We start from the raw sequence: 27,394 nt of genomic DNA, 5'->3' as shown, positions 1-27,394 counted from the left end.
CGGGATTCTGTCTCCAGACTTCCTAAGATAAATGGTGCTTGCTCTCTGATATGATCTGTGTTAGTTTTCGCTTGTGGCGGAACGAATTGACCCCCAGGGGCTTGAAACACATTTATCATCCTGCAGTTTCCGTGAGGGACGGGTTAGCCGGGTTCTCTGCTCAGGGCCTCTCCAGGCTGGACTCGGGGTGTCCCTGGGGTGGGGGAGTCTCACCAAAGGCTCCGAGTACCAACTTCCCCGCGGGGTGGGCAGGACACTGTCAGTGACTAGCATCCTCCCCGGGTCCTCGCCATGGGGCCTCTTCCAACACAACATGGAGGTCACCTCCCAGCTGTGAGCATCTGCAAGACCGGGGGGCTGCCACCGAGTGGTGGAGCCTTAGATAAGGTCACACATCACAGGGGGATTGTTCCGTTACCTCGTCACACAATGGAACCCTGTCCTAAGCGTGAATGTCCACCTATCCCCAGTCACGTATGTTCACCAGGAGGGACTCCACATGGAGTCTACACCGGGGGCTGGAACCTTGGGGCCCCCCAGTATTCTGCTCCCACACCACACATTGCATTGGGGTTCTTTCCAGCTGGCTTCTTACGTGACTCCCACGCAAAGCTTGCACGCCCTCCTTTTGAAGCCCCCAAGTCGGCCCTTAGATCCTCCCTCACTATTTAGCAGGATTTCGGGCGGAGGGTGTGCAGACCCCACTTTGCTCCCGGTGTTGCTGAGTATATTTACTCTCTGCCAAAGTGGTATGTTCGGAATGTGATTTTACTTCCCGGCATGCCCACCCCCACGGCCAGCCGGCAGAGACACCCCTCCAGGCTGCCCAGAGCTCTTTTTCTCCAGCCCCTGCCTGTGTTTCCCTGAGCACCCCCGCCCTGCCTGCCTGCGGGGGCCCCTCCTCCCAGGGCTGGCCTCAGTCCCTCTCACTGTCAGGTGCCCTGAGCAGGAGGAAGAGGGGAAGAATCCAAGGGCTTCTGAAAACTCCTTCGTCCACTTTGATGTTTTGGAAATGCCGTGATTAAAGAACACAAAGTCCTTTTGTTTCCAGAGCCTTAATTACTGAAGTATCACCAGGAGGCTGGCTGTGGAATTAAAGCAACAAACCCCCTCTGGGGAGCAGACGCAAGGGGGTGGGGGGTGCACCTATTCAGCACATGCGGCCAGTCTGTGGCCTGGTCCCATAAATGCCTTTCCAAGAGGAGGAACCACTCTTGGAGAGGTTTTCATGCCAGAGAAAGAGAGACAAGTCTGTTGGTCTGTCCCCAGCCTCATCGAAGTCGCTCGGATGCTCGCTTTGGGGTCCCGGGTCCCAGGCTTCTGTGCCCCTCAGGGTGCTGGCTCCTGATCTGCAGCCACGAGGAGACTCGTCACAGCAAACCTCCCAGAGGAAAGCGCAGGTTACAAATGACCACCCTCTGCCGCGTGTGTGTGTCTGAGAAGAAACAGTATTTCTCCATCAAAGAAAAACGGCCTTGCGCTAAAAGGTCGTCGTACCATAAATTATCTCCAGACAAATTCTTTTATTTGAATAATAAGTAATGATTTTAGGAAGTTTAAGGGGCTGTGGGGGAAGCAACGACTATAAATCCATCAGAGCAGGATCTTTACTCGCATAAATCTGGATTTATAATAAAATAAGACTCTGATTCCCAGACTGTTTGGGGATTTGGTGTTCCAGTTAATTTAATTTTCTGGTTTCATAAAAGCCAGGCTAATTGTTGGCTTCAGCTCTTGTTGAAAATCTTCTAAAATGGGGCAGTTGGAAAACACAGAGAATCCCCCCTTGAAGGAGAAAGTGCAATTCATTCTATGCGCCCAGTAAGTTTATTGGGCTGAGTATAAGGCACCCGGGGGACTTTGGTGGTAGACACCTTTGGGATGTCTGCCCGGCTCTGATGAGCTCTGGCCGGACCGTGTAAAATGACCCTGCCCTTTGGCCGCGTGGAGAGGGCGCCAGCCCGAGAGACCTGGTCAGAACCCTTACCCTGGGAATCTGGGACTAGAACCAACAGCAAGAGGTCAGTTTCTCCCAGGGGCCGGAACCGTAACACGGGAACTTGGGAGCCGGGGGCAGCCCTTCTATATTCCACGTGGACTAAGGGAGAAAGAAAGCAGGCTGTCACGGAAAAAGACGAAACTAAAGGTGAGAGATGGAGTGTGTTCGCCCTGGCCCCAGCTCTAACTCTTCCGGAGGCCCACTGCATTTCTGCCTTTGGCTTCAACGGGTCTCCCTAACAGCCTTCCAGAAAATCGCTCCTTTGCCCTTAAGCTAGCTCCAGCTGCCTGATGTCACGTGCACCCCAAACAAAAACATCCTTCCAGTCCCCGAAGCCATCGTGCTGACCCCAGTCCCCTCGTCAGGCCCTACAGAAAGACCTCATCGACTTTTTACACAATTTCCCCAAAGGGAGCGTCATGTGAGCCTGGAGGACAAAATCACAGCCAGGAAAACGACGCTGATACAGGCAGACAGAGAAGACGGCCATGAGAAGACGGAGGGGAGACCAGAGCGACGGGGCCACAAGCCAAGGAGCGCTGGGGCCACCCGAAGCTGGGAGAGGCAAGCAGAATCCTCCCCCAGAGCTTGCCGCAGGAGCCCGGCCCTGCCCACACCTCGCTTTCAGGCGGGTCCTTCAGAGCTTCACAGGCGTTGGTTACAGCAGTCCCGGGAAACCAACACTGCCCTGGCTCTGGTTTTGTCTTCGGTGAAATGCACTCCTCTGTGGCTTTATGCAGTATTATCACATGCAGGGATTCATGGGGCCACCATCACTGTCAACATGCAGATGAGTTCCATCATGAGGGTCCCCTCTGCCACCTTTCCCAGCTGCAGCCACGTACTTCCTCCCCCGCCCTCATCCCAGGGACCGCTAGCCCGTTCCCAGCTCTATGAATGGAACCACACAGTGCACGACCTTCAAACAGACTTTCCGCCTCAGCCCGGCCCCTTCTGGTCCTCCCAGTTGGCACATGCACCCGTGGTTGGGTCTTCTTTATTGCTGGTGGGATTCCACGGCAGCAAGGTGCCACGGCTCCTTAGCCCTTCACCTTTGGGGGACATTTTGGCTGTCCCCTGTCTGGGACTATTACAGATGAATCCACAGTGAACATTTCTGTAGTATTCTGTGTGGACGTAGTTTTTACTTCCCTGGGAAGAATGCCCGGGAGACCAGGTTCTGGGCGTATACACGGTAAGCGCGAGTCTAACTTTGTAAGAACCGCCCACGCTCTTTCCCAGAGTGGTCGCTCCACTTACGTCCCCAGCAGCCCTGTGTGAGGGGGCCCGTTCTCGCCTTCATTGCATTTGGTGGTGTCATTACTAGGGTTCTTTTATTTTTAGCCACTCGGACAGGTAGGTAGCCTCTTATGTTGAGGCTTTAATTCGGCCAGTGGTGTGGAACGTCTCTTCATGGGCATCTTTGCTATGACAGGTGTGCCTAGCTTTTCTCCCCTGCCTCACATCCTTCTTGCTCTGGCACGGTGCAGACGATTGATCAGGTTTCTGCTGATTAATTAGAAACCCCTTCCCCAATATCACTTCACTCTGGCACTTGACAGGTTCCCTTGCTCTACAGTCCCCATGTTGAGGGGACCCCCCCCCCCCAATTTGCCGCCTCCATGGCTGGTGATGTCCAGGGTGTGGATTTTTACCAGCTTGACCCCAGGCGTTTAGGGAACTAGGCGGGCAGCCGAATCCTGGCTGCAGGTTGACATGCCGGTTCCTATGGACATTGGCACAGACTTTCCGAAATGACAGCGCGAGACTTCGGAGGGAGACAGCCAGCGCTTCTTCTCCTTTGTACTTACTGCTGGGGTGGCCCACCAGCGAGTCACCCGAAGACCTCACTCGGACGCGCCCCCCCGTGAGCTGGAAGAGCCGTGTGCGCGGGGCAAGAACAAGAACAAGAATAAGAACAGGTGCAGAGATGGGCGGCCCAGCCAGCCTGGGAGCGGCCGACCCGTCCCTGGGGAACATCTGTCCTTGTTCGCGTCACCTCCCTCTGGTGCTGGGCAACTGAAGAATCCTGCAGGCACCCCCAGACCCCAGTGGGGTGCTTCCCAGGAAGGTTTCACACCACGAAGGAGCCCACCCCTGCCGCTGGGTGACCCTGCCCAGGGGCGGGCATTCACGGCAGTGGGCGGCAGCGTCTTTGCAGAGAAGGAGACGCTTTCAAAGCTCTGTCACCAGCTTGTTATTTCCTTGGGGCCCATCATCTCCCCAAAGGCGGACCACCGTGTCCACACCGTGGGAGAAAGGAGACACCAGGGACTAAGAGGTTGCCCGAGGTCACGCTGGAGCGGAGACGGAGCCTGGCCTCTGTCTCTGGGGCCCGCACTCCTCGTGGGCTAAAATCCAGGGTTCAGTCAAGAACCTCGACATGTACGCGGCTGCCGTGGCTCCGCCGTCTTCTCTAATCTGCAGCAGCCCACCCTCTTCCTGTTGTCCACGACCAGCATCTTCAGAGAGTCCAGAAAGCTTCTTTCTTTTTCTCTCCACTGTCCGCTTGATTTGGATCGGGTCTGGATCACTGTTTTCTCATTGGTGATTTGAGGACAGACATCTGTGGCAGGAGCCTCACAATGGATGATGTGTGTGGATCTGGAGACACACAGGACCAGTGTGAGTTTGTCCCATTATTGCTGATGTTAGCGTTTTAAAATACGTGTTAACCTTTAGTAAGTAACCTGTGAGCATCCTGTTCCTCAAAACCCTCTGCCCTCTGGTTTAAGCTCAGATGTGACCCTCACCTGAGCAGATTATTACATTGGTGGTCTTTGTAGTTCTAACGTTTTTCTCGACTTATTAGCTGGCATTATTTCATAAAGAAGACCTGTCCTCTCTCCATTTTTTAAAAGTATTATTTTGTATTCATGAATACTTTTCTTTAAAAAATTCAGTGTATCATCAATTTTTGTACTCAGATCATCCCAAATGTGTCCAGGAAGGCCCTTCGAGTCAGCGATTTCAATGCCTCCATCCCTCTGGGCACGTCCTCCTTCCTGACGCTGAGGGTGCTCTGGGCTGACCTTGTCCTTGCACTGCCCTGGGCCCGGGTCGGTCAGTCAGTGCCCCCTCGGGTGGAACAGGTGTTTAGAAACGAGGCCTGGGGGCTCAGCACACTCACTGCAGTTGGGTGTTGCTGTTCCTATGTCTCTTCAGTGGGGAGAGGTTCAAATATGTTTGTAAAACATCATGAGTTCTGATGATGGCTCCGCTCCCGCCCCATGTCAGAGGGTCAGTCCTCAGAGCCCCAGTCCCCCTGTCCACACCACTCCCCGTAAGAATCTGTGTTTCTACATTTACATACTGATCATTTGTGCCACAGAGTACACAGGAAATAGTCTTCTTATTACGACGCCAATATCACCCCTGAAGACAGACCTGTCAGGTAAATTCCAACATGTCTTTGTCCTTAAAAATATATCCCCCTGGAGGGTGTGCAGTCAGAGTAACCTTTTCAAAGGTTACCTGAATTAATCATTATCTTTCTGTGTGATTATGATACCCGTTTGGCACGTAGTTAGATTTATCGGTTCCTGTTTGCGGTCCACGGTGTGCCAACAGCCAAAGCCAAGGAAAACAGAACATCACTTTGCATCCGACATGCATGTGCCCAGCACGATGACAATGAAAAATACCACCCAGGAAATTAAAATGCAAACTTTAGCTTCAAGTAACCAAGGGATTTCCAGGCAACGTGGTGGCGTCGGTGGACTGGGCTTGGCTTTTCCATCGCTGCCCTCTGGAGCGGCGTTCAGGGCTGGGGAAGACTTCCTGAGCAGTCGCCCGGGAGGTGAGGGCGAGGAGGAGGAACTTCAGATACAGGAGCGGGTCCTGGGAGGGAACCGTGAACCCACCAGGAAAGGACAGCGCTGTCTGCAGACGGAGCAAAGAAACAGTTAGTGACCTCAGCGGCTGCCCGAGACAGGGAAAGTCAGCATGCATTGGAAAGTCAGGCTTGCCAGACGTTTCTCTGAGCAGCAGACAGGGTGGCCGGGCCTGGGGGGGTGGCTGGCGGGAACCTTGGAGGGCTTGGGCCGTCTTCCACTGGGCTCACTGGTCATGGCGCGTTTCTCCGGGCCGCACGGCTGCCGTTTGATTTACAAACTGTGCTGACTGAAATTTGGCAGCTGAGTCAGTCCCTGAAATCTGCATTTTCCCAGCATGTAGTTCATGATATCAATTAAAAATTCGATTCTTGTGGGATTCACATTTCCCATCATTCCCAAAGTTTGTGTGACATCTGCAACTGTGGTCCAGGCAAGACTGAGCGCCCCAAGGACTCCCTGTGCGTGAGGCTGAACGGGCCATAAAATTAAATGTCAGATGGGGGCGACACATATATATTTCTGCCTTAATAAATAGCTGCATGCTTGCATGCTGTGCATTCAGATCCGTCCCCCGGTGCCTCTTCTGAAAGTTACTTAGCAAGTCTCCCTTCGTGGGCCTGGGTTTCCCTGGAAACCATTGATAAGAGTTCAAAACATTTCAAAACAATATAACCGTTCTCCGGAGATGTTTCCCGGGTTGCCGAGGAAACCCGTCCCTTATTTTGGCTCCGCGGTGGAAACAGTGGTGTTCCTAGGCCAGGAGCTAACCGGTATCTGAAACGTCTTGCAGGGAGGATCAACCTCGAGTCTGACAGAGGGTCCTCGGAGAGTCCTTCCCGCCCCTGCTGTCCGCCCCCCTCCTGGCGGGGCCGTGACGCCCCAGGACAACAGGGGCTGGGAGCGATCCCTGCTCCAAGGCCACAGCCCTCCTTCCTCAGCTTCCTCTGGTGCAGCTGGAGGTGTGAACTTGGGAAAGGCAGCGTGCAGTAGTGCGGGTCCCTTGTCCCCCACTTCTCGCTGCCATCCAGATAACAACAGAAACCAAGCCGGGTCCCATGCTGTCTTTCTGCTGCAGCCACCTCCCTGGCCGTGGGAACGGCTCCGGTGGGAGGCAGAGTTGTTAAAGCCACCGACTCAGTGTGCGGTCCCATTCCTCCCAGGCAGGGCGCTCCTGCCCCAGCTCCCTGGTCTGGCCAGACAGTGCGGCGGGGCTGCTGGCGCTGGGATGAAGGCAAGGGCACCTGGGAGACGGGACAAGGACGAGGGGCACGTGCAGGGAATGTGTGGAGACCTGCCTGGCCGTGAGCATCCCAGACTGGGCATGGCTGGGTGAGGCCGGAGGGATAGAGAGGACGGCCTCCCCGCCAGGGGGACCTACGGGGTGGGGGGTGGGGGCGGGGGGCTGCTGAGGAGGCTGTTCCTAGGATTGTTCCAGAAGGGGGTGGAGGTATCAGTGTCTAACCACAGGGTGAAGAGCCTGCTCACAGATGGGGAAGTCTGCTTTTTGGAGAAAGCACAACAATTTCCAGGGAAGTGAAACTGGGCGTCACTCAGGCATGAGTCTGACTCAGCGTTCGGTGTGCCTCCCGGCACTCGCCCCCCTCCAGCAGCCCCGCCTTCCCCTGTTGCCTGGGAGGGGAGGAGATGGCTTTGGAACCTGGCTGCCTCCGGGTACAATGTAACTGGCTGTGACGGGGTCCTCAGGAGACACCAGCGTCAGGGGACGGGGGCAGGCAGGCAGGGAGGCAGTGTTTGAACTGAACCTGGTGTCACAGGTGTGGTTTCTTACAGGGGGCAGGAGGCAGCCCCTCCAGCGGCGGCATGGCAGAGAGAGCCCAGTGCCCGGCTGTCTGCGCCCGGGGTTTGGGCGTCTGAGCGGGGCAGGGAGCCTCGGGGCCCTTCGGCAGACAGGCAGCCGAGCCCACAGACGGGGCCGTGGCTCAACTGATGCTGCACGAACCCCCTCGGAAAAGTGGGGTATCCTCCTCTCTCAGGAGCAGGGGGGAGGAAGGCAGGATTCTGGGGGACTTGGGGCAGGGGGAGGGGGATAGGCCACCTCTGTGGCTTCTCAAATCCCTGCGGATGGGAAGGAGCCTCCTGCGTGGAGTGGGGGGTGGTCACCTGGGCTGCGTGTACGCAGGCCTGAAGTCCCAGTCCCCGGCTCCTCTTGTCGGAGGCGACCGCTGGTCCAGTGAGGGTCGGGCTCCTCCGCAGGGGCCCTGGGAGGAGAGGTGCTTGTTTGCTCACCAGTCACTGGGTCCTGTTCCCTCCTGCCTCCTCAGGGTGTCACCCCGAGTCGCCCCCTCCTGCATCCTCGGGTTTCCAGCTGCTGGGTCCTGCCCACTGGCAGATACACTGAACACACACACCACAGGCGCAGACCTGCCTGCGACCTCCCCTGCGCCTCCGGCTACGGCCCTCATTCTCTGCACCCCTTCGGTTCGGCCACTGGAGGGAGCTGTCCCACCCGCCCGCTCCACGGCCCCCCCCCCCGCCCCCCCACATTCACATTCTCTCTTTGCCCTTGGGGCTGGCGCCCACAGAAGCGCACGTGGGTCCATGGGTGACCCCCATCTGTTCATTTGCTCTCCTGGGGAGTTTTAAGCACCTGGGCACTCACCACCCAAAACACAAGCGGGCGCTTTGACCGCGACGCACCTGCAGCCGCATGGCTTTCTGCCCCTGGGCGCCTCCGCCTTCTGCCACCCGAGGCTGAACACTGGGCCGCCCTTCCCTGGCCTGGCCTTTCTGTACAGTGTTGCCGAGTTGTGATGTAATAACAGAGGGTTCATCGGTCCCCTCTTCCTCTACGTGGTTTCCCAGGCCTTTGCTAAGGCCGCCAGGGCGGCAGGGGACATTCTCATACATACTTTGGGTTATACACCGGCACGCGCAGCCGGGCCTGCAGACCGGAGCATGTCCGCCCGTGTGGCCCACAGGGTGGCCCCGGCTTCCTCAGAGCAACGGGACTTCTCACACGGCAGCGGGGACTTCCAGAGCGAACGTTTCTGAGAACGTGGCAGAACCACGTGGTCTCTCCTGTCCTGGCCCCAGATGTCACACAGCATCAGCTTCTGCACGCTCCACAAGTTGAGGCGGTCATGGTCCTTCCAGGCTCATGGAGTGGGCTGAGAAGGCGGCTCTGACAGAGGAGTGGGTGGGTGCCAATTTAAACAATCATATTTTTTAAAAAGAAAAAGAAAAAAAAGAAAACAAAGTACAGAGAGGGAGGGAAGGAACCTGAATGTGCAGGACAGGGTGTCCCAGCAGAGCGTGCCGCAGGCAGGGGACGCAGGGGCGGTGGCCCCACCTGGGGACTCTGAAGATGGGGCCCCTGGGGGCCACACTCTCCCAGGACATGGGAACTGCGTTGCACCCCTAACCCAGTTCATGAGGAGATGGCCAAGCGTCCAGATACAGCACCGCTTGGTGGCCCATGGTCCACGTGGCAAATGCCCTCACCCTGTCATTTGGGCTTGGCGGCTCTTCCTCCAGCAGGACAGGGTGAGGCAGAATTCAACTGGAGCGAATCCATTCTAATGAGAAGGAAAGGTCTTCGCCAACCACAATGGGACAGTGTTCGGGGCCACTGGCTTTTTGGCCGGAGAGAGGGCAGGAGCCGGAGAGCCGGCACGGGGTCACAGACAGAGGCAAACGGTGTCCTGGGGCCTCGATGAGGCGTGGGTAGGGGCAGGAGTAGGGCGGCAGCTGATGGTGTGTTAGCTGCAGAAGTGAGAACGATACCTCTGCAGTTCACTCCGAGGATTAAAAAATGTCAGGTGTGTGATTAGTGAGAGAACCCTGCAATCTTCACTTTGCTGGCTTTTAAGGGATTAGTTTCCCCTCTGGGGACCGTTTTGAGAGAGGTGTCTGGGATCCAGGGCCAGAGGTGGGGACAAATTCAGCAACAATGGCATTTGGATCTCATTGTTGTGCCCTCTGTTGCTCTGTGAATTCTCAGACGTCGCTGCCACCGTGATCGTGACCCCTGGCTTGGGTCCACACCCCCCCCTTGCCATTCCAACCATGACTTGGCTTTGGAATTCCTCAGATGAGTGGATAAAAAACCCACCAAACTCCAAAGTGTGTCCTTGATCGGGACCTGCCACTCGGGGACTTTCTCGTGGGAGGGAATGGAAGCACCTGCCCTGTAGGCATCCTACACAGTCTCCGGGGGCGGGAGAGACAGCAGCCTGTCCTTCCTGAAGAAAACCTAGGGAGATTGTCAACATTTTTTACAAAGATACGTGGATTATAGAAATATTTTTAATGTTGTCTTCCTTCAAAAAACCTCTTTTGGAAAAACATTCTTTTGGCGCCCCCGATGGGTGGATCAAGGGGTTGGAACATCATCTTGTGCACCAAAATGTTGTAGGTTCGATTCCAGGTCAGGGCACATGCCGGGCACAGGTCAGGGCACGTGTGGAAGGCAAGTGATCGATGTTTCTCTTTCACATCAATGTTTCTCTCCCTCCCTCCCTTCCTCTCTCTCTAAAATTCTAAACTCAATAATCCTGGGTGAGGATTAAAAGAAAAAGAAAAACATTATTTGAGGGCACACTGCCCCTCTCTGAGGGTGCGACCTCACTGTGTTACATCACTGCAGGCGGGGGCAGGGTCCCACAGGGCAGGCTGACCTGTGTCCATCCTGCGCTCAGACAGACCTGGGGGTGTCTCTGTGGCCTCTGAACAACCCCACCCCACCCCCACCCCAGGGTTTGCTGGGAGCCCTTGGAACTTCCTGGGAAACAGCTAAGAGGAGAGCGAGTGGACGAGCCCAGAGCGGCCCAAAGCCAATGACCCAGCTTGGTGGGAGGGGCCCCCCTGACTCAGGACAGTGCCTGTCCCACAAACCGCTCATGGCTTAGCCCACACAGATCCGTGTGGCTTAGGAAGAGGATCTGGAAAGGGAGCAGTGCCTGGGACTGAGCAGACGTCGTCTTCACTAACCGCTCTGCAGCGTTGACCATGGCAGTGACCAGGGGCAGTGTGTGGCCGTGCAGCCTGCCCGTGGGGGTCCCTGGTGACCTCAGCTGCTCCCTAGTGGAGCCAACGTCTTCAGAGACATCGCCAGCCTCGGCCTGCATGGCAGTCGTCCCAGTGGGCAGCGGGGCCCGGGCCCGGTGTCTCACACCTTCCTGCGGCCTGGAAGGCAGAGGCGGTTGCGGGGGGCTGTGCAGGGAACGGCGTCTGCATCCGCCTTCCGCAGAGCTCGGGGAGACGGCTGGACTCCGACAGGGAGCGCACGCAAGGTGCTCAAAGCTGGGAGGAGGCCGGGGGGGGGAGGGGCGTCGTGGAGGACCCCCCCAACTTGAGAAATAAGTAGCACAGCCACACTGACCAGCTCACACAGAGAGGCCCAATTTCTCAGCGACGGAGTCGGCAAAGGTATTTCAAAAGGAAAACTTCCACGGGAGGCCTAACAGCATTCAGCGAAGCGTTGATGGGAACTGGGCAAGGATGGTCGGTCTGACAAGGGCCGAACCAGACGACCCCCCAGGGATTCAGCCGGCCACGTCCAGAAGCGGGACATTCTCTTGGGCAAATTAACTGGGAAGTCGCTCGACTGGTTCCAACGAAGACCTGGCAGGGGGACGCCGGAGGAGGACGTGAAGCGAGAATTAAGAGACGGACCCGCTGGAAGTGGGGTGTGGAGCAGCCGAGCCCTGGAGGCCCGTTCCGAGGCCCTGAGACGAGCAGGAGGAATGGAAGAGAGAGGGGGTGTTAGGGGAGACGCGGAAATCATCGCTAGTCCTCTGGGTGCGGTAATGGCCGTGTGTGTGCATGAGTGTGCGTGTGTCATTTACGCTCTGATCCCTTATTGGTTAGGGATCAACACTGGAGCTTTTCTGAGTGAAATGATGTGGCACCTGGGATTTGTTTTAATTGCTCCAGGAAAATAAAAAAGGGTTTTGCAAGGACCGATGACATGCAAAGAACAGAATGTGGGTGACGGTGGAAACAGGGCATGGGTGCTGGGAGTTCATTGTACACTTTTCTCTATTTCTGCGCATGTGTGAAATTCTTTCACTCTAGAGGATTAAAAACACACGCCCATTCCCCTGGACTGGCAAAGACGCGGAGGAGTTGGTGCGTTTGTTTCAGACATGGTAGTACCCAGTTTAGCCCCTCCCTTTGGTCCTATTTTCAGTTTCTCTCCTCTAAGTTCGTATTTTCCTTAAAACTCTTGAACCTCTGAGACTGTTTTAAAAAATAAAGCCCTTCCTGGTCAAGGCTGTTCTCTCTCCATCTTCTAAGTCTTTTCTGGGTTCGTCGCTGTGACTGGTTTTTACCCTGGCTCTGCGTCATCTTTTCTCACACCTTCCCATGGCTGGGAAATTTTGGTAGGATATTGGACACTGTGAATGTTACATTCTTGAGTGTACAGTTTGCAGGGTTTTTTTGGGTGGTGGGGTGGGGAACAGTTAAATGACTTTTGAATCAGATTGATCTCTTTGAGTCTCGTTTTTCGCTTTTTTAATGACAGGTTTAGACTTGCCTTTATCCTGGGGCTACTTTTGTCTGTGACCAAAGCAGGACCTTTCTGAGTTTTTTTCTGAATGCATTCTTCTGGGGCACACTGCCCCTCTCTGAGGGTGTGACCTCACCGCTTTATGTCACTGTGCAGGCCGGGGGCAGGATTCCACGGGCCTTCAGACAGATCTGGGTGCATCTCTGTGGTCCCTGGACGACCCCCACCCCCCCAATGAGTATTTGCTGAGAGCCTGTGGACCTTCCTGGGAATTGTGAGGCTTAGAAATCCCAGAAGTGGTTCTCACTCTGACCTTGGAGAGTCGGTCCTGTGCAGGCACGGACTGGCTTTCACACAACGACTCAAGAAGACAGGAGGAGAGCTCTCAAAGAGCGTTCCTCCGGGTGGCTTGTTCCACCCCATCACTCTGTGCCGCAAGTTCTGGCCTCCCAGGCCTCCCGGGCCTCCCTGACCTCCAAGCTCTGACCCCCGACCCTGAACTCAGTGAGACCTCCACCATCTGCCTGGATTTCCTTCTCCCTGGGCCGTGGTCCCGGATCTGGGGCTGGTGGGGCTTCCAGGTGGCGAAATGAGGGAAGAGGGCCTGGCCTGTTTGTCTTCTCTCAGAATCCTGCACTGACTTTGGTCCAGCATCTAAGACTTCTGTCTCCTGTACTTGGTCCAGTGTTTTGGTTGTTTATGGCTGGTGGGCAAGTTCAGTGCTGATTACCTCACGGGCAGAAGCAGCAAGAGCCTAATTTTCCCATTTAGTTAAAAAAAAAAAATCATGTAACCAGTCTAGAGGCTTCTTCCACTAAATGAATGAAAGCAGACATGAGGTTTATTTATTTATTTTTAAAAAGATTTTATTTATTTATTTTCAGAGAGAGGGGAAGGGAAAGAGAAAGAGAGGGAGAGAAACATCCATGTGTGGTCGCCTCATGCACGCCCCCAACTGGGGACCTGGCCCACAACCCAGACTGTGCCCTGACTGGGAATCGAACCGGCGACCGTGTGGCTTACAGGCTGGTGCTCAATCTGCTGAGCCACCCCAGCCAGGGCAGACATGAAGTTCAGACACAAATACGATCGGTGTTTCATGGCCCGCATGAGGGACACCCAGAGAAGACGTGACCATGATGCCTATATTGTCTCTTCATTTGTTATCTTTGCAGGAAGAAAAGGATGGAAAATAGAAGAAAAACAACAACAGTAAACCAGAGTGGAAGAGCGAGCCAAAAGACTTTGAAAGGACATTCAATCCCTACAATGAATAATGAACAAGCTAACTGGTGAAAAAAGACGGACAATCCTGCTCCCCAGCTCTCTACCAACAGTAGGTCCAGGGCACATGGTCCCCCACCCACATATAACAGTGTCTGGACTCCACACGCTATAAACACGCCCTGATTGCCACACGGCGGGCTTCGGGTTTCCAGCAACAGTACTTGAGGGGTAGGTGTTGGTATAAAACCGCTTCTATGGAGAGTGTGAATTCAAAACAAAGGGGCCTATTCAAGCGCAGCGAACACAGAGAAGGCGCTAAAATCCCCGTCCTTCCGCTCTTTAGGAAGCTGCCCCCCCTATTCTCTCTCTCAGGTGTTCAGGTCCGGGCCGCAGCGGCTCCCCTCTGTGCTGGGGCCGTGCGGGGCCCGCGTGAGATCTCCTCTGATCCTGCAGGGGGATCGGGGTGTCCCGGAGTGCAGGGGGCCACGGGGAGGGGCCCCGCCGCAGCCGCACTCATTCGTGGACCCGATTTTTTTTTTTTGGCGATTCCCACTCGCCACACAAAGAAGCAACTATTCCCCTTTATGGGGGGCTCCGGTTGACCTCACAGAGGTTAGGCATCATCGCGTCTTCCTCCGCTGACCTCTGGGCGCGGATGTGTAACGCAGGGAGAAAGGGCAGCCCTGGAAAGTATCTGCTACGGAGCCACGGGCGGTAAGCGCAGTTCAAGGCCGTAAGTTTCCCAGGAAGACCCGGAGGAGCACCCATGGAGCGCCTGCGGGCCTCTGCGCCCCTTTTCTGACAACGCTGAGCTACAAAGCTGCAGGGAATGATATCAGGGCCAGACCCCGGCGGGCCGTTTCCAGAAACCTACCGCCCACTCGGCTCTCTGGGTCTGAAGTGCTTTGTAAAATGCGATGGCCGTTTCGTTCCTGTAAGCGTCTCTAAGCGCCGCTGAAGACGCGGCTGGAAAGTGACATTCAGAACAAATGAGCAGCAAGGAGGGGACGCTCGCTCCAGGACTGGCAGCGGCCGGCTGTTTGCACTTGGGCTCTAACGGAAGTGCCAGCCAAGCTCAGCTCCAGTTCTGAGCTCTGCAGGGCGGTCAGCCCGGTCCGTCCTCGTGAGACTCTGGGTGACTGGTCCCCGCCTCCCACGTCTTCCCCTTCCCTTCCCTTCCTTTCCTGCCACAGGTGCCAGCCCCACGCTGGCCACCGGGGACACAAGGTGAGCTGAGCCAGACAAGGCAGGGCCCGGAGGTTCTTGGGGGAGCCAGACATCAGAGCGAGAACCACATTAAAGGCGGTGTAACTGCGAATGGGAGAGTCTCTGGAGGAGAGGCTCATGGATCTAGGAGTTTAATGACACCCCCCCCCCACCAAAAAAAAGTGCTAGAAAGGAAGTTAGCCAGGGGAGGAGGGCCAGGAAGGGGTGGGAGGGAGGGAGCCATCTCCAAAGAGGGGGGGTCCTGCTTGTGACAAGAAGGGTCAGACACCGGGCACAGCCCCCAGATGTGATTTTTCAGGTCCAACGTCACTGTCAGTTCATCCTGTTCCTAAAGAAGGGTGCAAAGGCAGTCTTATCCAGGCTGCCACGGCGGCACTTCGGGCCCCCCGAGTCCAGGCAGATAGGAGGATCCTGGCTCCCTCTTATCAGCGCCCGGAGCCCTAAGGAGCCAGACGCGGGGTAAGCGTGAGCGGGCTGACTTTCCCCGCGGCGTTGACAGCTCCCTGCATTTTTTACTGGGTAGCTCGTCAAGTTTTTACGCAGCTCATGGGGACGACTGGAAGCTGTCAGAGAAGCCTTCCAAATCCTCCACGGAGTCGGGACGTGCAATCTACCTCTTCCAGGCATCTGGGAGGCGTGGGGAACAAAGAGCATTTCTCTCAGAGAAAGAGGGATTGCGATTTATTTTCAGGAACTCAGTGCAAAGACGGAGATGTCCTCGCATCACAGCTGCTGGGTCACGTCACGGTTATTCCTTGGCGTGTGCAGAAAACATACATCGAAGGTACTTGGGATGGTTTTTACAAAGGCCGTCCCCCTCGTGATCTCTCTAATGGGCTGAGCAACGATCCAGGTGTTCTGAGTTTTCTCTTCTGGAAACGAAGAAAATCTGACTCCTGTTTTTCTTGATCTGTGGAGATTTCTGCTCATTTTTGCCTCGTGTATTGAATTCTGATCCAGACAAGCCCAGCACGTTTGGAACCACGACGTGAGGATACACAGGAGGGAGAGGCTGAAGAAGACCTTTTTTAGCCGCCTCTCCTTCAGTGACAAGGTTTCCCAGTGAGACCTTCGGAGTGAACGGGAAGGAGGGGACCACTTCCAAGGGAGAGAAAGCTGCTAAGCTGACCTCCCGTCCTTGGTTTCTGTCGGCTAGCAGGTTCGTCGCCTTTGGAGAGATGCCACGTTGCAGGCGTCGCTCAGCCAGACGGCCCCCAAACATCCTGCGGGGAACACGCAGCTCAGCCGAGACGTTCTCTGGCGGGTTGGTGGGCGCAGCTGGGGCCGGGAACCCGCGCTCAGGGAGACGCTGGGACCAGCCACGGTGCTGAGATAGCAGCACCACCTCCTGCAACACCAAGCCCGTGGACACATTTAAAGACCTGCTTTGTCACGTGGCTCAAGAGTCTCCACCTTGTCACTTCCGGCTCCTCTGGCTTCCATCGAAGGACGGCCCTGGGGACCCGGCTCCGTCGCGGCTCTGGCCCGGGCCTTGGGTCCTCTGCTGGGACAAGTCCGTCTGTGCCGCCCTGGCGTCTGGTGGTGTCCGGGCAGAGAGCTCCGAGGAGCCTCGCCGCTTTCACAGCGTCTCTGGGGGCTGGGCTCCTGGGACCCCTGTGGGTCACCGGGGGCCCTGAGTCTGCCCGGACACGGACTTTTGCCAGTGTCCCCAGTCAGCTCAGCCTGGGGGCTATTTCGTGTGCTCTTGTCCTGTATGTTGGCTTCATTAAAGTGCATTTTACATGAAACATATAAGCTTACCAAACTCGTAAACCTGGAATGCATACAGAGCTGTAGCTCAATTATGTCTCAATGCCACTGAAGGAAGCCGTTTGCTCTCACCGGGAGCCCATGACGGGGTTTCGGGATTGCACGTGAGTAGTTAAGGGCCACGTAATCACGTTCACCTTTGAATCCGGTGGCACGACTGCATGCAGGTCTCCAAGTTGCAACCCTGGCCGCCCTTCCCCAGTTAGGCGCACGGGCGGGTGTTCAGGCCCAACTGACCACAAAGCCATGCTTGCCAGCTCGCTGCGGAGAAGTGGGTCCGTGTCCACACGCTCCCACGCGCATGTGGGGGTCCCCTTTGGGCTGCACAGTCCCCACGGGCCCCTGCTCGCCATCCTACCAGAAACTCTAGCTGGTTCACAGTTTCACTGCCAACACCTGGGGGACATAGTGCTCCCCATCCCCAAGCTCCCAGGCTAATGAAACTCAATGGAGTTCCACTGAGCGCAGTCGGCCAGGAAAGCTCTTGTTCCTCTTGTAAAAGGAGACGGACTTCGCTGACAGACCCCTCGCCCTTTGCCCGCTCCACTTCCCACTGCCTGGGTGATGGTCCCTGCGCCCAGCGACACTGGCCGGACCGTGGGACAAAGCCACATGCTAAGGATGGCCGTGTGGGAGACTGCGGTCCCCTGAGCGAGAGCCTCAGCCCTGGACCCTCACCCACCCTGGACAGCTTGTCAGGTGAGAAAATGAAACCCTTCCAAGACACGGTTGTCGGGGCCGGCCTCCTGCTGCATCCAGCTCAGTGTGGTCCTGGCCGGCGGGCAGAGGCGTCTGTCGTGCGTGGGACAGGTGACCTGGGCACGCTGCTCCCTCCTGCCCACTCTGTTTAGCATTGTCCTGCAGGGTCCCCTCTGATACTCATTAAAGCTCTGAGTAGTGGAGTCTTTTATACAAACATCCTCTTTTTCATAGCTCCAGGCTAGCAGTTATTAAACTTCTGTGGGCCATAAACCCGTATGAGAATCTATTAAACCCTCTGGATAGCCTCAGAAGATGCACAGACCATAGTAAACAAAAAAGTGCGCCATTTAAGGGTTTCATAGACACCCTAAGGCCCATCTGGGGGCCTCTGGGGGGAATGTCCTGCTCCAGGCACACAGATCAGTGCCCACCGAGCTGATGAACAAGATGCAAAGTAGATACTTGTTTGATTTTTAATTTTGCAAATGGGGTATTTGTTCTGTTTCTTGGATACTTACTGCTAATTCTAAATGACTCTCGTTTCATCAATTATTATCTGTCGCAAAAAATAGAATTATGAAGATATCACAGAGCAAGAAATCAACGGCTCAAGAAGACGCGCAGTGGAAACCGAACCCTCCCCGGAATGCAGATCCCCCGGCCCCAGCAGGCCCACCGCCCGGTGTCTTGGGTGTCGTTTTAGGAGTGCTCTGTGCACGGCCCTGGTTTTCTCTTTTATACCAAACTGGGAGGTTTTACATTCACCATTCCATTGTTTTTCCCTGCCTATATCTTGAAGACCTTTTCACACCCATAATTATGGACCTGCCTATTCCTCTAGCCGTTGAAGAATGTCCTGCTGCGTGAGAGTCCTGCAGTCTAACTGCCCCGTCATTGGTAGACGTTCATGTTGCGGCAAATTTAAAACTCACTCGTGGCTCCGCAGGCCTGCGCGCCGTCTCCCCGCCTGCTGCTGGCATCCGTGGAGAGCACGTGAACTAACTGCGTCGGCTTGACCCAGGGAATTAAAGACGAAAAGCCCATGGCAAACCCTTCCCCACTTTCATCACCTCCGTGGGAAACGGTCAGAAGTGAAAAGCACAGTGTTTGCTACTTGCCGCTGGTCGCTGTGCAAGTCACCGTGTCCACCTCTTGAGAAAGGCCACCTGGGTGTGGCAGCGCTGGGGTGGGTGGGCAAGGACCTCCGAGCCTGGCTGCCTGGCTTTGAATCTCAGCTCCATACTTCGTAGCTGTGTGTTCTTAGGAAAGTTACTTACCCTCTCTGGGCTTTAGGTTCTCCTCTGGAAAATGTGGATACTAATTGTTCCTATTTCACAGGGACCTCTTGAGGATCACATGAGTTAAAATAACCCAGTTCTTAGGACTGACACGGGCATGGTGAAAGCGCCAGGTAAGTGTCGGCTGTTTGTAGTCTGGACGGCCCTGGAATAAAACTGAGGAGCCCTTTGGTCTGCGTGGCGGTGCTGCCCACGGTAAGGAATACCGGGAGGCTTGCTCAGAGCCCCCCTTGACGTCTGGTGCACACATGCACACGCACACACACACACACACACACCCAACACCCCACACACACCCAGGCCCAACCGAAGCCTACGAAGCCTGCCCTGGTGTGCAGCGGGGACTCCTGCAAGGTCCTGCCTGAGAACAGCATCAACCAAAGGAGAGGACAGACAGTGCATCTGCCCAGGCGGTGCCCCCAACGGAGACAGGAGGCCGCTGTAAATCCCCCCAGCCGTGGACAGTAGCCCCAGAAGCCAGAGCACTGGGTGAGGTCCAAGCCGGGGAGCACAGTGTCCAGCAGGAGAAGGGGAGAGGAGTCACTGCCTCTGACTAACAGGGGACCCGGGAGGCGCAGGGCAGGGAGACGCAGGCCTGTTGCTAAGCACCAGCCGGTGGATCCCTCTCGGTGGGGATGGTCCAACACGTCCCAGCCGCATCGTTTGTAAGGAGAAGCCTCCCGGAAAACAATTGCCTGGATTTTAATTAAAGTTCAGCAGGAGGGGACTGCAAGTGGGACAATGAGTGGGAGCGGGGAAGCACAGGAGAGGCGCTGGGGCCGCTGGAACATTCAGAAATCACGGAACAGAATCCACGCCCATCCCCTCCTACCCAGAAATGGAAACCATCCCCGCATCTTTCCTGTTGAGTGTTTTACCGTGAAATCAAGTATTGAGCTGGTCTTCACGCTCCAGGGCACCCAAAAATCAGGTGGGAGGCCTGGTAAAGTGCAGAGTCACCTTCATCGCGGCGACTGCATTTTAAAAAGTGATCGTAAGCAGTTGGATTCTTTCATTTTCTCGAGAGTACTAGGCTGGCGCCCTTTTACCTCCTCCAGGAGCTGTGGATAGAAGAAAATACGTGGGAATCAAATAATAATGGTATTCCCACCAGAGCCCTGTTACGATCTGATCGATTGACTGGCAAAATACCCAAGTAAGAGTGAATATTATATACCTTTGAATAATGCAAAATAAAGTACTATATTTTAAGGGCATTTTGAAAATAATGATACTAATAAATAAACTGCCTTGTTTGAAGTGAAATACTGTGCAAAGCCCTTTCATTTAAGGAGAGAAGGTTGCCTGGCAACAGCCAGGATATCGAATATTTTAAACAGGATTTTTTAAGATGTTACATGTCACAAATAGAAAAGGGCGTTGGAGTTGCTTTTACCTGGGTAGGGTATGAATTTCTGAACGCAAAACAAATTCACTCTTGTTCTGACAGCTTGAAATATCCTGTGCGGGACAGAGTGACACCGGCCACCAGGACATCTCTATGTTATTTTGCCCAAACCTAATACTTGGCAATTGGTCGCTGCCTCCCACACCCTGGAAAAATGCATAAATGTCCCAGGTCTGCGTGTGTCATCTCTCTCACCAGGGCCAGAGCCCTGAGGCCCTCCATACACACCGCACCCATCCCCTCTTCCCGCTTTAACCTCTCAACTCCTGTATCACAGGCAAGTGTGATCGTCAGGAGCACAGAAAGGCGTTTTTACAGATGCCGTGGAGAACCAGACTCCGGTTATTCAAAGGTTTGGGGCACACCATTGGATTCTCATGGAGTCCCAGCCACACACACTTCCACTTGTTGGCACACACAGGGCTGCGTTTGTCCATTTCAGTGTTAGTGACTCGTCGGCCTGGATTTTACCACGGATTCTTCATTCTGCAGATGTCGACCTGAACCAGGCTCAGAGTGAAAACTGGAAGTGACTGAATTCTGCAGCTCCCTCCCTTCTAGAGAAGAAGGACCAAGGCCTGTGATCGCTGGAGTTGCCAGGCAACCGCCCTGCCTGCTGTGCAGGAGGCCTGCCCACGTGACTCTCCAGGACAGCTCACCTGAGGCTATATTTGCTCACCAAGCCACCAGTCTGCTATCCCCACCCGGGTGCGAGCACCCACACCTGGGGTGTGAACTGATTTTGCATTTGAAGTGTAGAAAAATATGTGGACTTGTGAAAAACACAGCAAACCCTTGTTTTCCAAAGAGTGCGCGTCAGCTGAGCTAAACATACATAATAGTATTGTCGGAAGTCCACTGAACTAAAATGAGTAGATGTACAACTTTCTAGAAAAAACCAGCATGGACCCCTCCCATCACACTTACGTTTGTTGGATAAAAGAAAAACCGTTACCATTTCAAACAAAGCTATTCAGGTACCTAGCTCCCTTCCGCTGCACTGGTCACTGGGAAGATGCTCATGCAAGAGCTTCCTGAGTGTGGCTTTGAAGGTATGGCGTGTCAGTCTGAATTTACTGCACGTCAGCTGGGCACCGTGGCGTCCCCTTGGCCAGCTGACAGTCTGGGGCGCGTGGGAATGCGCAGCTCTGATAGAGAGACTTGGGTTATCTTCATGGGAAGGGCAGAGGGCTGCCCAGATGGGACATCCAGAAAGATGTCCCAGAGGCGTCTGGTATCAGAGCAGAATCCTGAAGGAATAAAAATAGTCGGAAATCAAGGTGCTGATCTGCAAGCCACAGAAATGGACAACCGCTCATCTTCTGAAAAGGGACTTATTCTAGGACAAGGGGGTAAATCAGCGGAGTGTTGGGAGATCTGAAGAGCCATGTTCAATTTGGAGCGTCCGGGACTGGCTCAGCGGGGAATGTGCTACTGTACTGGGGACACCGCCACGGCCCTGCACCCCCCACTGAGGCCACAGCTGGGCCAGGTGCTCCGCCTGCGGCCACTGCCGCCACCAGCCTCGCCTCCTTCTGCAAGTTGGTGACCGAATCAGAGATCCACGTGCTGGAAGCTAGACACCCCTGTGTTTAGCTGCAAGGGAAGCTGGGAGTTTGTGCTTGGGGGTTCCAAATAAAACAGGAGTGTTCCCAAGACGCTGGACATCCAGAAACCATGCCAAAGTCACTGTCGCAGGGAGGAGGGTGGGCCAGGTCAGCAGAGCCACGAAGGCCAAGAGCCGTGGGATGGAACCCTCTCGGACCCCCTCTCTGTCTGATGTCCCAGTCCCGGAAGGCGCACGGGGGTCTGCCATGGACAGCCTTTCACGCTGCCGAGAAAGGCGTGAAAACAACAGCAACCACCACCATTCTCTCCCGTCGTCTCTTACCAAAATAAAGGGCGTTTTACACCAACAAGGGGCGGGGGGCTCAATCTCAGCATCAGGAACAGTTACTCGGTTGGCCTCGATCTGGCTTGAAAGAAACTCCTCAGTGCACGGCCTTCATTTCTCTTGTCCTGCATGTAGAGCTGGAAGCTTCATCGGAACCAAGGATGAATGAGGAGCTGTCAGCGGGCACCTGGGAGTCCCCTTCCATCTGCTCTAAACACGGGGACTGCGCAAGGGGGGGGTTGGGCAGAGGGGGGCATGGGCTTGTGGTTTAGAAGAACCGCTCTGTGGATGGCGGGTTGGGGGGCCATGGCCGGAGCTGCGGGCACAGGGAAGCCGCAGCCCCCAGAGAGAGAAGAAAGGAGAGGGGCCCGCGTCAGACGCCTGCCTTCGTGATGGGCGTGACGGGCGGGGTGTTTGAGGGGACGCTGCCCCGGTGCCGACAGATTGCCCCCTCCCCCTCTCACTGGATTTCTTGGTCCAGAACCTTGCAGCTGCCCCCTTACATCCTCGCCATTAGAGCCAGAGCCCTAGAACCCCTCCCCCCTCCCTCCCCCATCCTTCCCAGGTCTGCCTTACTCAGCGCCCGCCCCCCAGCCTCGGCTCTGAGCCAGCGTCTCCCCACTTCCAGGCGAGGCCAGCCCTGGACCTCCAGTCCTGACCAGCCCTATCCTCAGGGGCCACCGCCCCCCCCCCCCGCCTCTCTGGCCCCCTGCTCCCGCCCCGCCCAATGACACCCTGGGTTGGCTGTCCCCCTCTGCCTCCCATGCCCTGGGGCCTCCGGCATCCAGCGCAGTCCAGAGGCTCTGGGACCCCAGCTTCTTCGCCGACCCTACTCAATGCCACCTACCAGCCCAGGTGTGTCGCCTCGGGTCCCCGAACCCTAGGGCCCCCGTCTGGCATTCAAGGCCGTGCACCCCCGGCCCACCGCCCCATCCCCCCACCCCCTTCCCCAGGCCCTTCATGAATCCGTGTTCACTCCAGCTTCGCTCAGGGACTAGCTCCCCCACTTCCTTCCCCACCCGCCCAGGTCAGTCTGTCACCTCCTTCTGCATCGCCCTCACCGCCACCTGACCTCACACTGAATGCTGATGGAGTTTATCCCTGCTCCCCGACCTGTGTGGGCTCCATGGCGACAGGGACCCCACCCCGGGGCCTGGAGCCGAGCAGGGCACACACCGGCTGCTCTGTCAGTATCTGTGTCAGCGAACCCTCCCCGCCCTCCCAGGGTCCTCCCAGAATTCCCACCCCCACCTTGGGGTCTCTTCTCTGAATACGCAACAGTCCTGCACTTGAAGCCCAAGCCCGTCCCCCCCGCAGGCTGCCCCGTTGCTCAGACTCTTTCTGGTCAACTGATGGGGGTGCTCCTGCCCCCCCTGACTTTCAGGTGTTGGCTCCTGGGTCTGGATGCTCCTTAGTGGCGGGCAGACTCCCTGATGGGTCTCCCTTGATGTGTGCGCAGGACAGCGGCTGCGGCCCATGTGTGCCCGTGACAGCGGCGGTGGCCAGTGTGTGTGCCTGTGACAGTGACGGCAGCCCGTGTGTGCCCCTGACAGTGCCCCTGACAGTGCCCGCCACCCGCGTGTGCCCGAGACAGCAGCCTGCGCCCCTCCCACCAGCCTGACCCTCCTGCCGAGGTTCATGCCTCCCCCTCAGTCCTCATGGCTCTTTGCTGCCCCCAAAGGGGAAAATTACATCGAAATGGGAAATTAAGACAATTAAAAAGGACATTTAAGAAGTCATGAACACAACCAATTAATCAATTAACTTTTTAAGCCCCTCACCTCCCTTGCCCCCACTCCCATTAAGTAGAATATTAAAGAAGCACGTCTTTAAAAATACCATTCTTTCCAGCCCGGAAGGGAAAATAACAACACAAGCCATTCAAAACAAGGGGCACAGCAAAGCTGGGTGACCCAGTTCCTGAGGAGGAACTTTTTTTTTTTAAAGGGGGAATCATATCATTTTCATTAAGCTCTAACCGAACATTAGCATTTTCTTCATGTATGCGTGTAGGCAAGGAACTCCTGCAATATCACTCTAGGCACCCTCGTGACTTTGTCAATTGCTAAACCTCAGGTTCTTTATTTCCATTAATGCACCCTAGCTATCGCGAAGCTGACGGCGGACATGACATCTACGCCTAGGCTGTCCCTTCACGCATAAAAGGCACACGTAGTTCTGCACCACGAGAAACGTCTTTTGGTCACTGCGTAGATACGCTTGCTTTCCTCGGTGATCCAGGTTTATTTTATGTGTTTCTGTCGTTCTGAGTAGCCTACAGGGTTCACCAAACGCTCAGAGCGTCCACGGCAGGACAAGAGTTGCAGCGTCGTGAACACTCCCTCCCCCCGCCTCTGCCCCAATCAGACATCAGTGCCCTGGACGGGGACTCTGCCTTTTTTCACATTAAAAATAATGAGGACACGTACCTGGCGGAGAGCAGTGTCCCCTCTGTCAGCGGTGCAGGACCGTCCCGCCGTGGTTTTAGGCACATTCCCACGGGGCGAGCAATCGGGGATGAGCTCTTGGATGGAAATGATTACCGCGTCTTCAAGAGGGAAAGCTGGTCACATGTCAATTACACCTCAATAGCAATGACTTTTTTTTTTAAAGGAAAACTTTGATGACGTGCAAATATTTTAAATATTAGGATCTTAGGGAAATGGCCGCCTAAGAGTAGGGACGCCCATCCTGCTCACACATTTCAGAAGCCACCTACGAGGGCGGGAGCGGAGGGCCGGGCAGACAGCCCGTGTGTCCCTGACCCGGGGCGGTTGCCGGTGAACCTCCCCAGCTCTGGCTCTGGGCATTCGCTCCTCAGGCCACGGCTGTTACCATGTTCCTCGTCTCTAACACTCTGTTTAAATGGCAGCAGGGCACACCTGCAGAGCACAGAGCTCAGCGTTGTCCTCTGGCCCTCCCTGAGCCTCAGTTTCCTCACTTGGCCTCACTCCCTCCCCCCCAAACTCAGGTCATTTTTTACTGTTTCGAATGTAACCATTTAAATCTATTTTATGCAAAAGCAAATTTTATTACCGCATAAATCATGGACCAAACTGACAATGTTTCCCTCGTGCCAGGAAATGAATCATTAGGAAATGTAATTGCTTTTGGAGTTCACATCACTGAGTTCCATCCCCGCCGTCTGCTCCTCTGTGAACCCTTCTTAACACTGAAGCCGGTCTTGATGCATTCACTGCTGGACAGTTTCATTTATTAATGTGTTTTCATTGGTTGTAAACACAGCACGAAGCCTATCCATCCCCTCCACTATCCACAGCCACCCCCGGGCTGAGACGCACGTGTAGCGCAGAGACAGGGTCCCCTCCTTCAGTACTATGGTCCCAGGCTCTGGGGACCCGGCGGGGAGTTTAGACATGGCTGCTGCCTCAAGGGTCTCCGGGTGCCGGGCGGTGGAGGAGGAGGGAAGGGTGGCAGAGCTCGGGGACAGCTCAGGACGACGGGGAGGTTGAGAACAGAAGACGGTCTGGGGAGTTCTGCAGGACGGGAGGCTCAGACCGCGGAGACCACACAGCGGGAAGAAGAGGGTCTCTGGGTCTCACTCTTGCACCCACCCCGTGGATGGGGAGCAGAGACAGGGGGAGGGTGGACCAGGTGGGTGGTGGCAGAATGGTTGGGACAAAAAAATGACAAGAACAAAAACAAAGAGAGCCACGGCAGAGGCTCCTCCGTCCGTGCATGGCAGGGGGCGTGGCTGCTGGGACCGGGCCCAGAGCCGCCCAGAGCGGGTGGGGGCTGGGCCGTCTCACGAACGATTCCACGCACGCCCCCTTTCAGACGACCGCCTGGCTAATCATGGACAGAACTGCCCTTTTCTCGGGAAACAGTGTTTTCTTCAACTAATTTTTCCCCCTTAGTATTTGATTCTCAAAAACACCTACCTACACCGAGACTTTATATGCAAATTCCTGTCATTACCAATGTCAAAATCAGCTTTGGTAAAGGACTGGGAATTTTAACTGAGCTCCTTGGACTGGCCTAGAGTAGTCAGCGAAAATATAAAAGCTGTTCCTGTTCACAGGGTCGTGCCCAGTTCTGGACTTGCTGGGCTGGGACGAGGGTGTGACTGAGACCTTCTAATCTTGACCTGATACGGTGGGATGTTTCCCTTTTAAAAGCAAACCCGTCTGTCCTCCGGCCTTTACATTACCGTCATCATCCCACTCCGCTGCATGTGAGATTAAAGCAGCGGCCTGTGACTGCCAACCCCCACAGCCTCCGGGGCCCGAGGACGAACTCCAGCCCCAATCCGACAGGTGGCACCGGACGGAGCCTTCGGGGACCCGGAGCTGCCGACTCTCCCTCGTCCTTTAGGTCCTTGGAGTTACCTCTGTTGAACTGGGGGGCAGTGCGGGAGTGACCGGCGTGCTCGCTGGGCCAGGGCGGCTGGAGGGTGGTGGCCTGCGTCACTTCTGCACACATCTCTTCGGCTAGATGGCCACGTGTGGCCACGTCTACTCATAAGGGAGGTTGGCACCTACGGTCCGCAGCCGTCCCACCCTGAGCGGCAGGGGATGCGTCCCAAGACCCCCCGTGGACGCCCAAAGTGGCTGACGGTACCAAACCCTTACATGTGCTGTGTTCTACGTCCACACCCCTGACAGCGTTTCCCGTACACGTCAGCACATAGTAAGGGAGTAACAAGGACTCAGAATGACAGTTTTAAGAATATATTGCAATGGAAGTCACGTGACTGCGGCATTATGAAAGAAGATAAGGGTGTCCTGCCCACACGCACTGTGATGTGGCAGGACGGTCCCATCTGACGCCCGGGACGGACGACAGGCAGGCAGCACACAGCGCGCAGACGCTGGCCAAGGGGCGCTTCCCTCACGCCGCTCGGAACGGCTTGCCATTTGAACTTCATGAATTGTTTATTTCTGGCATTCTCCATGTAATATTTTCGGACTGCAGTTGACAGGGGATGACTGAAACCGCGGAGAAGGACCCCGTCTGAGAGGGGCCTGCTGTCGTTGGCTTAGGAAGAAAATGGGTTTTGGAGAACACAACAGGTCCCCCCAGAAGCGGTCTCCCTTTGAAGGATGGCCTCCCTGCACCCCTCCGGTTGTCCCAATAAACTGGGAAGAAGCCTCAGACACAGCAAACTGGACTCCCTACCCACTCTCTGAAGCAAGCCTCACCCGAAGGCCCTGGCGCGGGGCTGGAGGCCGTGTTGTGGGTTGAACCGTGATCCTCAAAGGCCATGCCAACATCCTAACCCTGCTACCTGGGAATGCGACCTGATTTGGAAGCAGGGTCTTTCCAGATGTAACCCAATGAAAATGAGTTCATACTCAATTCACGGGGGCCTCACCCAGGACTGCCATCCTCACAGAGGGTGGTCTAGAGACAGATGCTGGGAAGATGGCCATGTGATGCCTCTATTTAGGACTGCTGGCCTCCAAGACTGTGACAGATACTTTTCTGTGGCAGGACAGCCGGAGGTAAAAACCCCCAGCTCTGCCGGCAGCCTGTGGTAGGAGCGCATCAACCCTTTCCTTACTGCAAACTGGGTGCTGGTGGCTGGAAAAGGACAGGCA

The sequence above is a fragment of the Furipterus horrens genome, unplaced genomic scaffold (assembly GCF_987537825.1).
Source record: "Furipterus horrens unplaced genomic scaffold, mFurHor1.1.pri manual_scaffold_1, whole genome shotgun sequence".
Classification (NCBI taxonomy): Eukaryota; Metazoa; Chordata; class Mammalia; order Chiroptera; family Furipteridae; genus Furipterus; species Furipterus horrens.
This window is presented reverse-complemented; position numbering follows the sequence as displayed.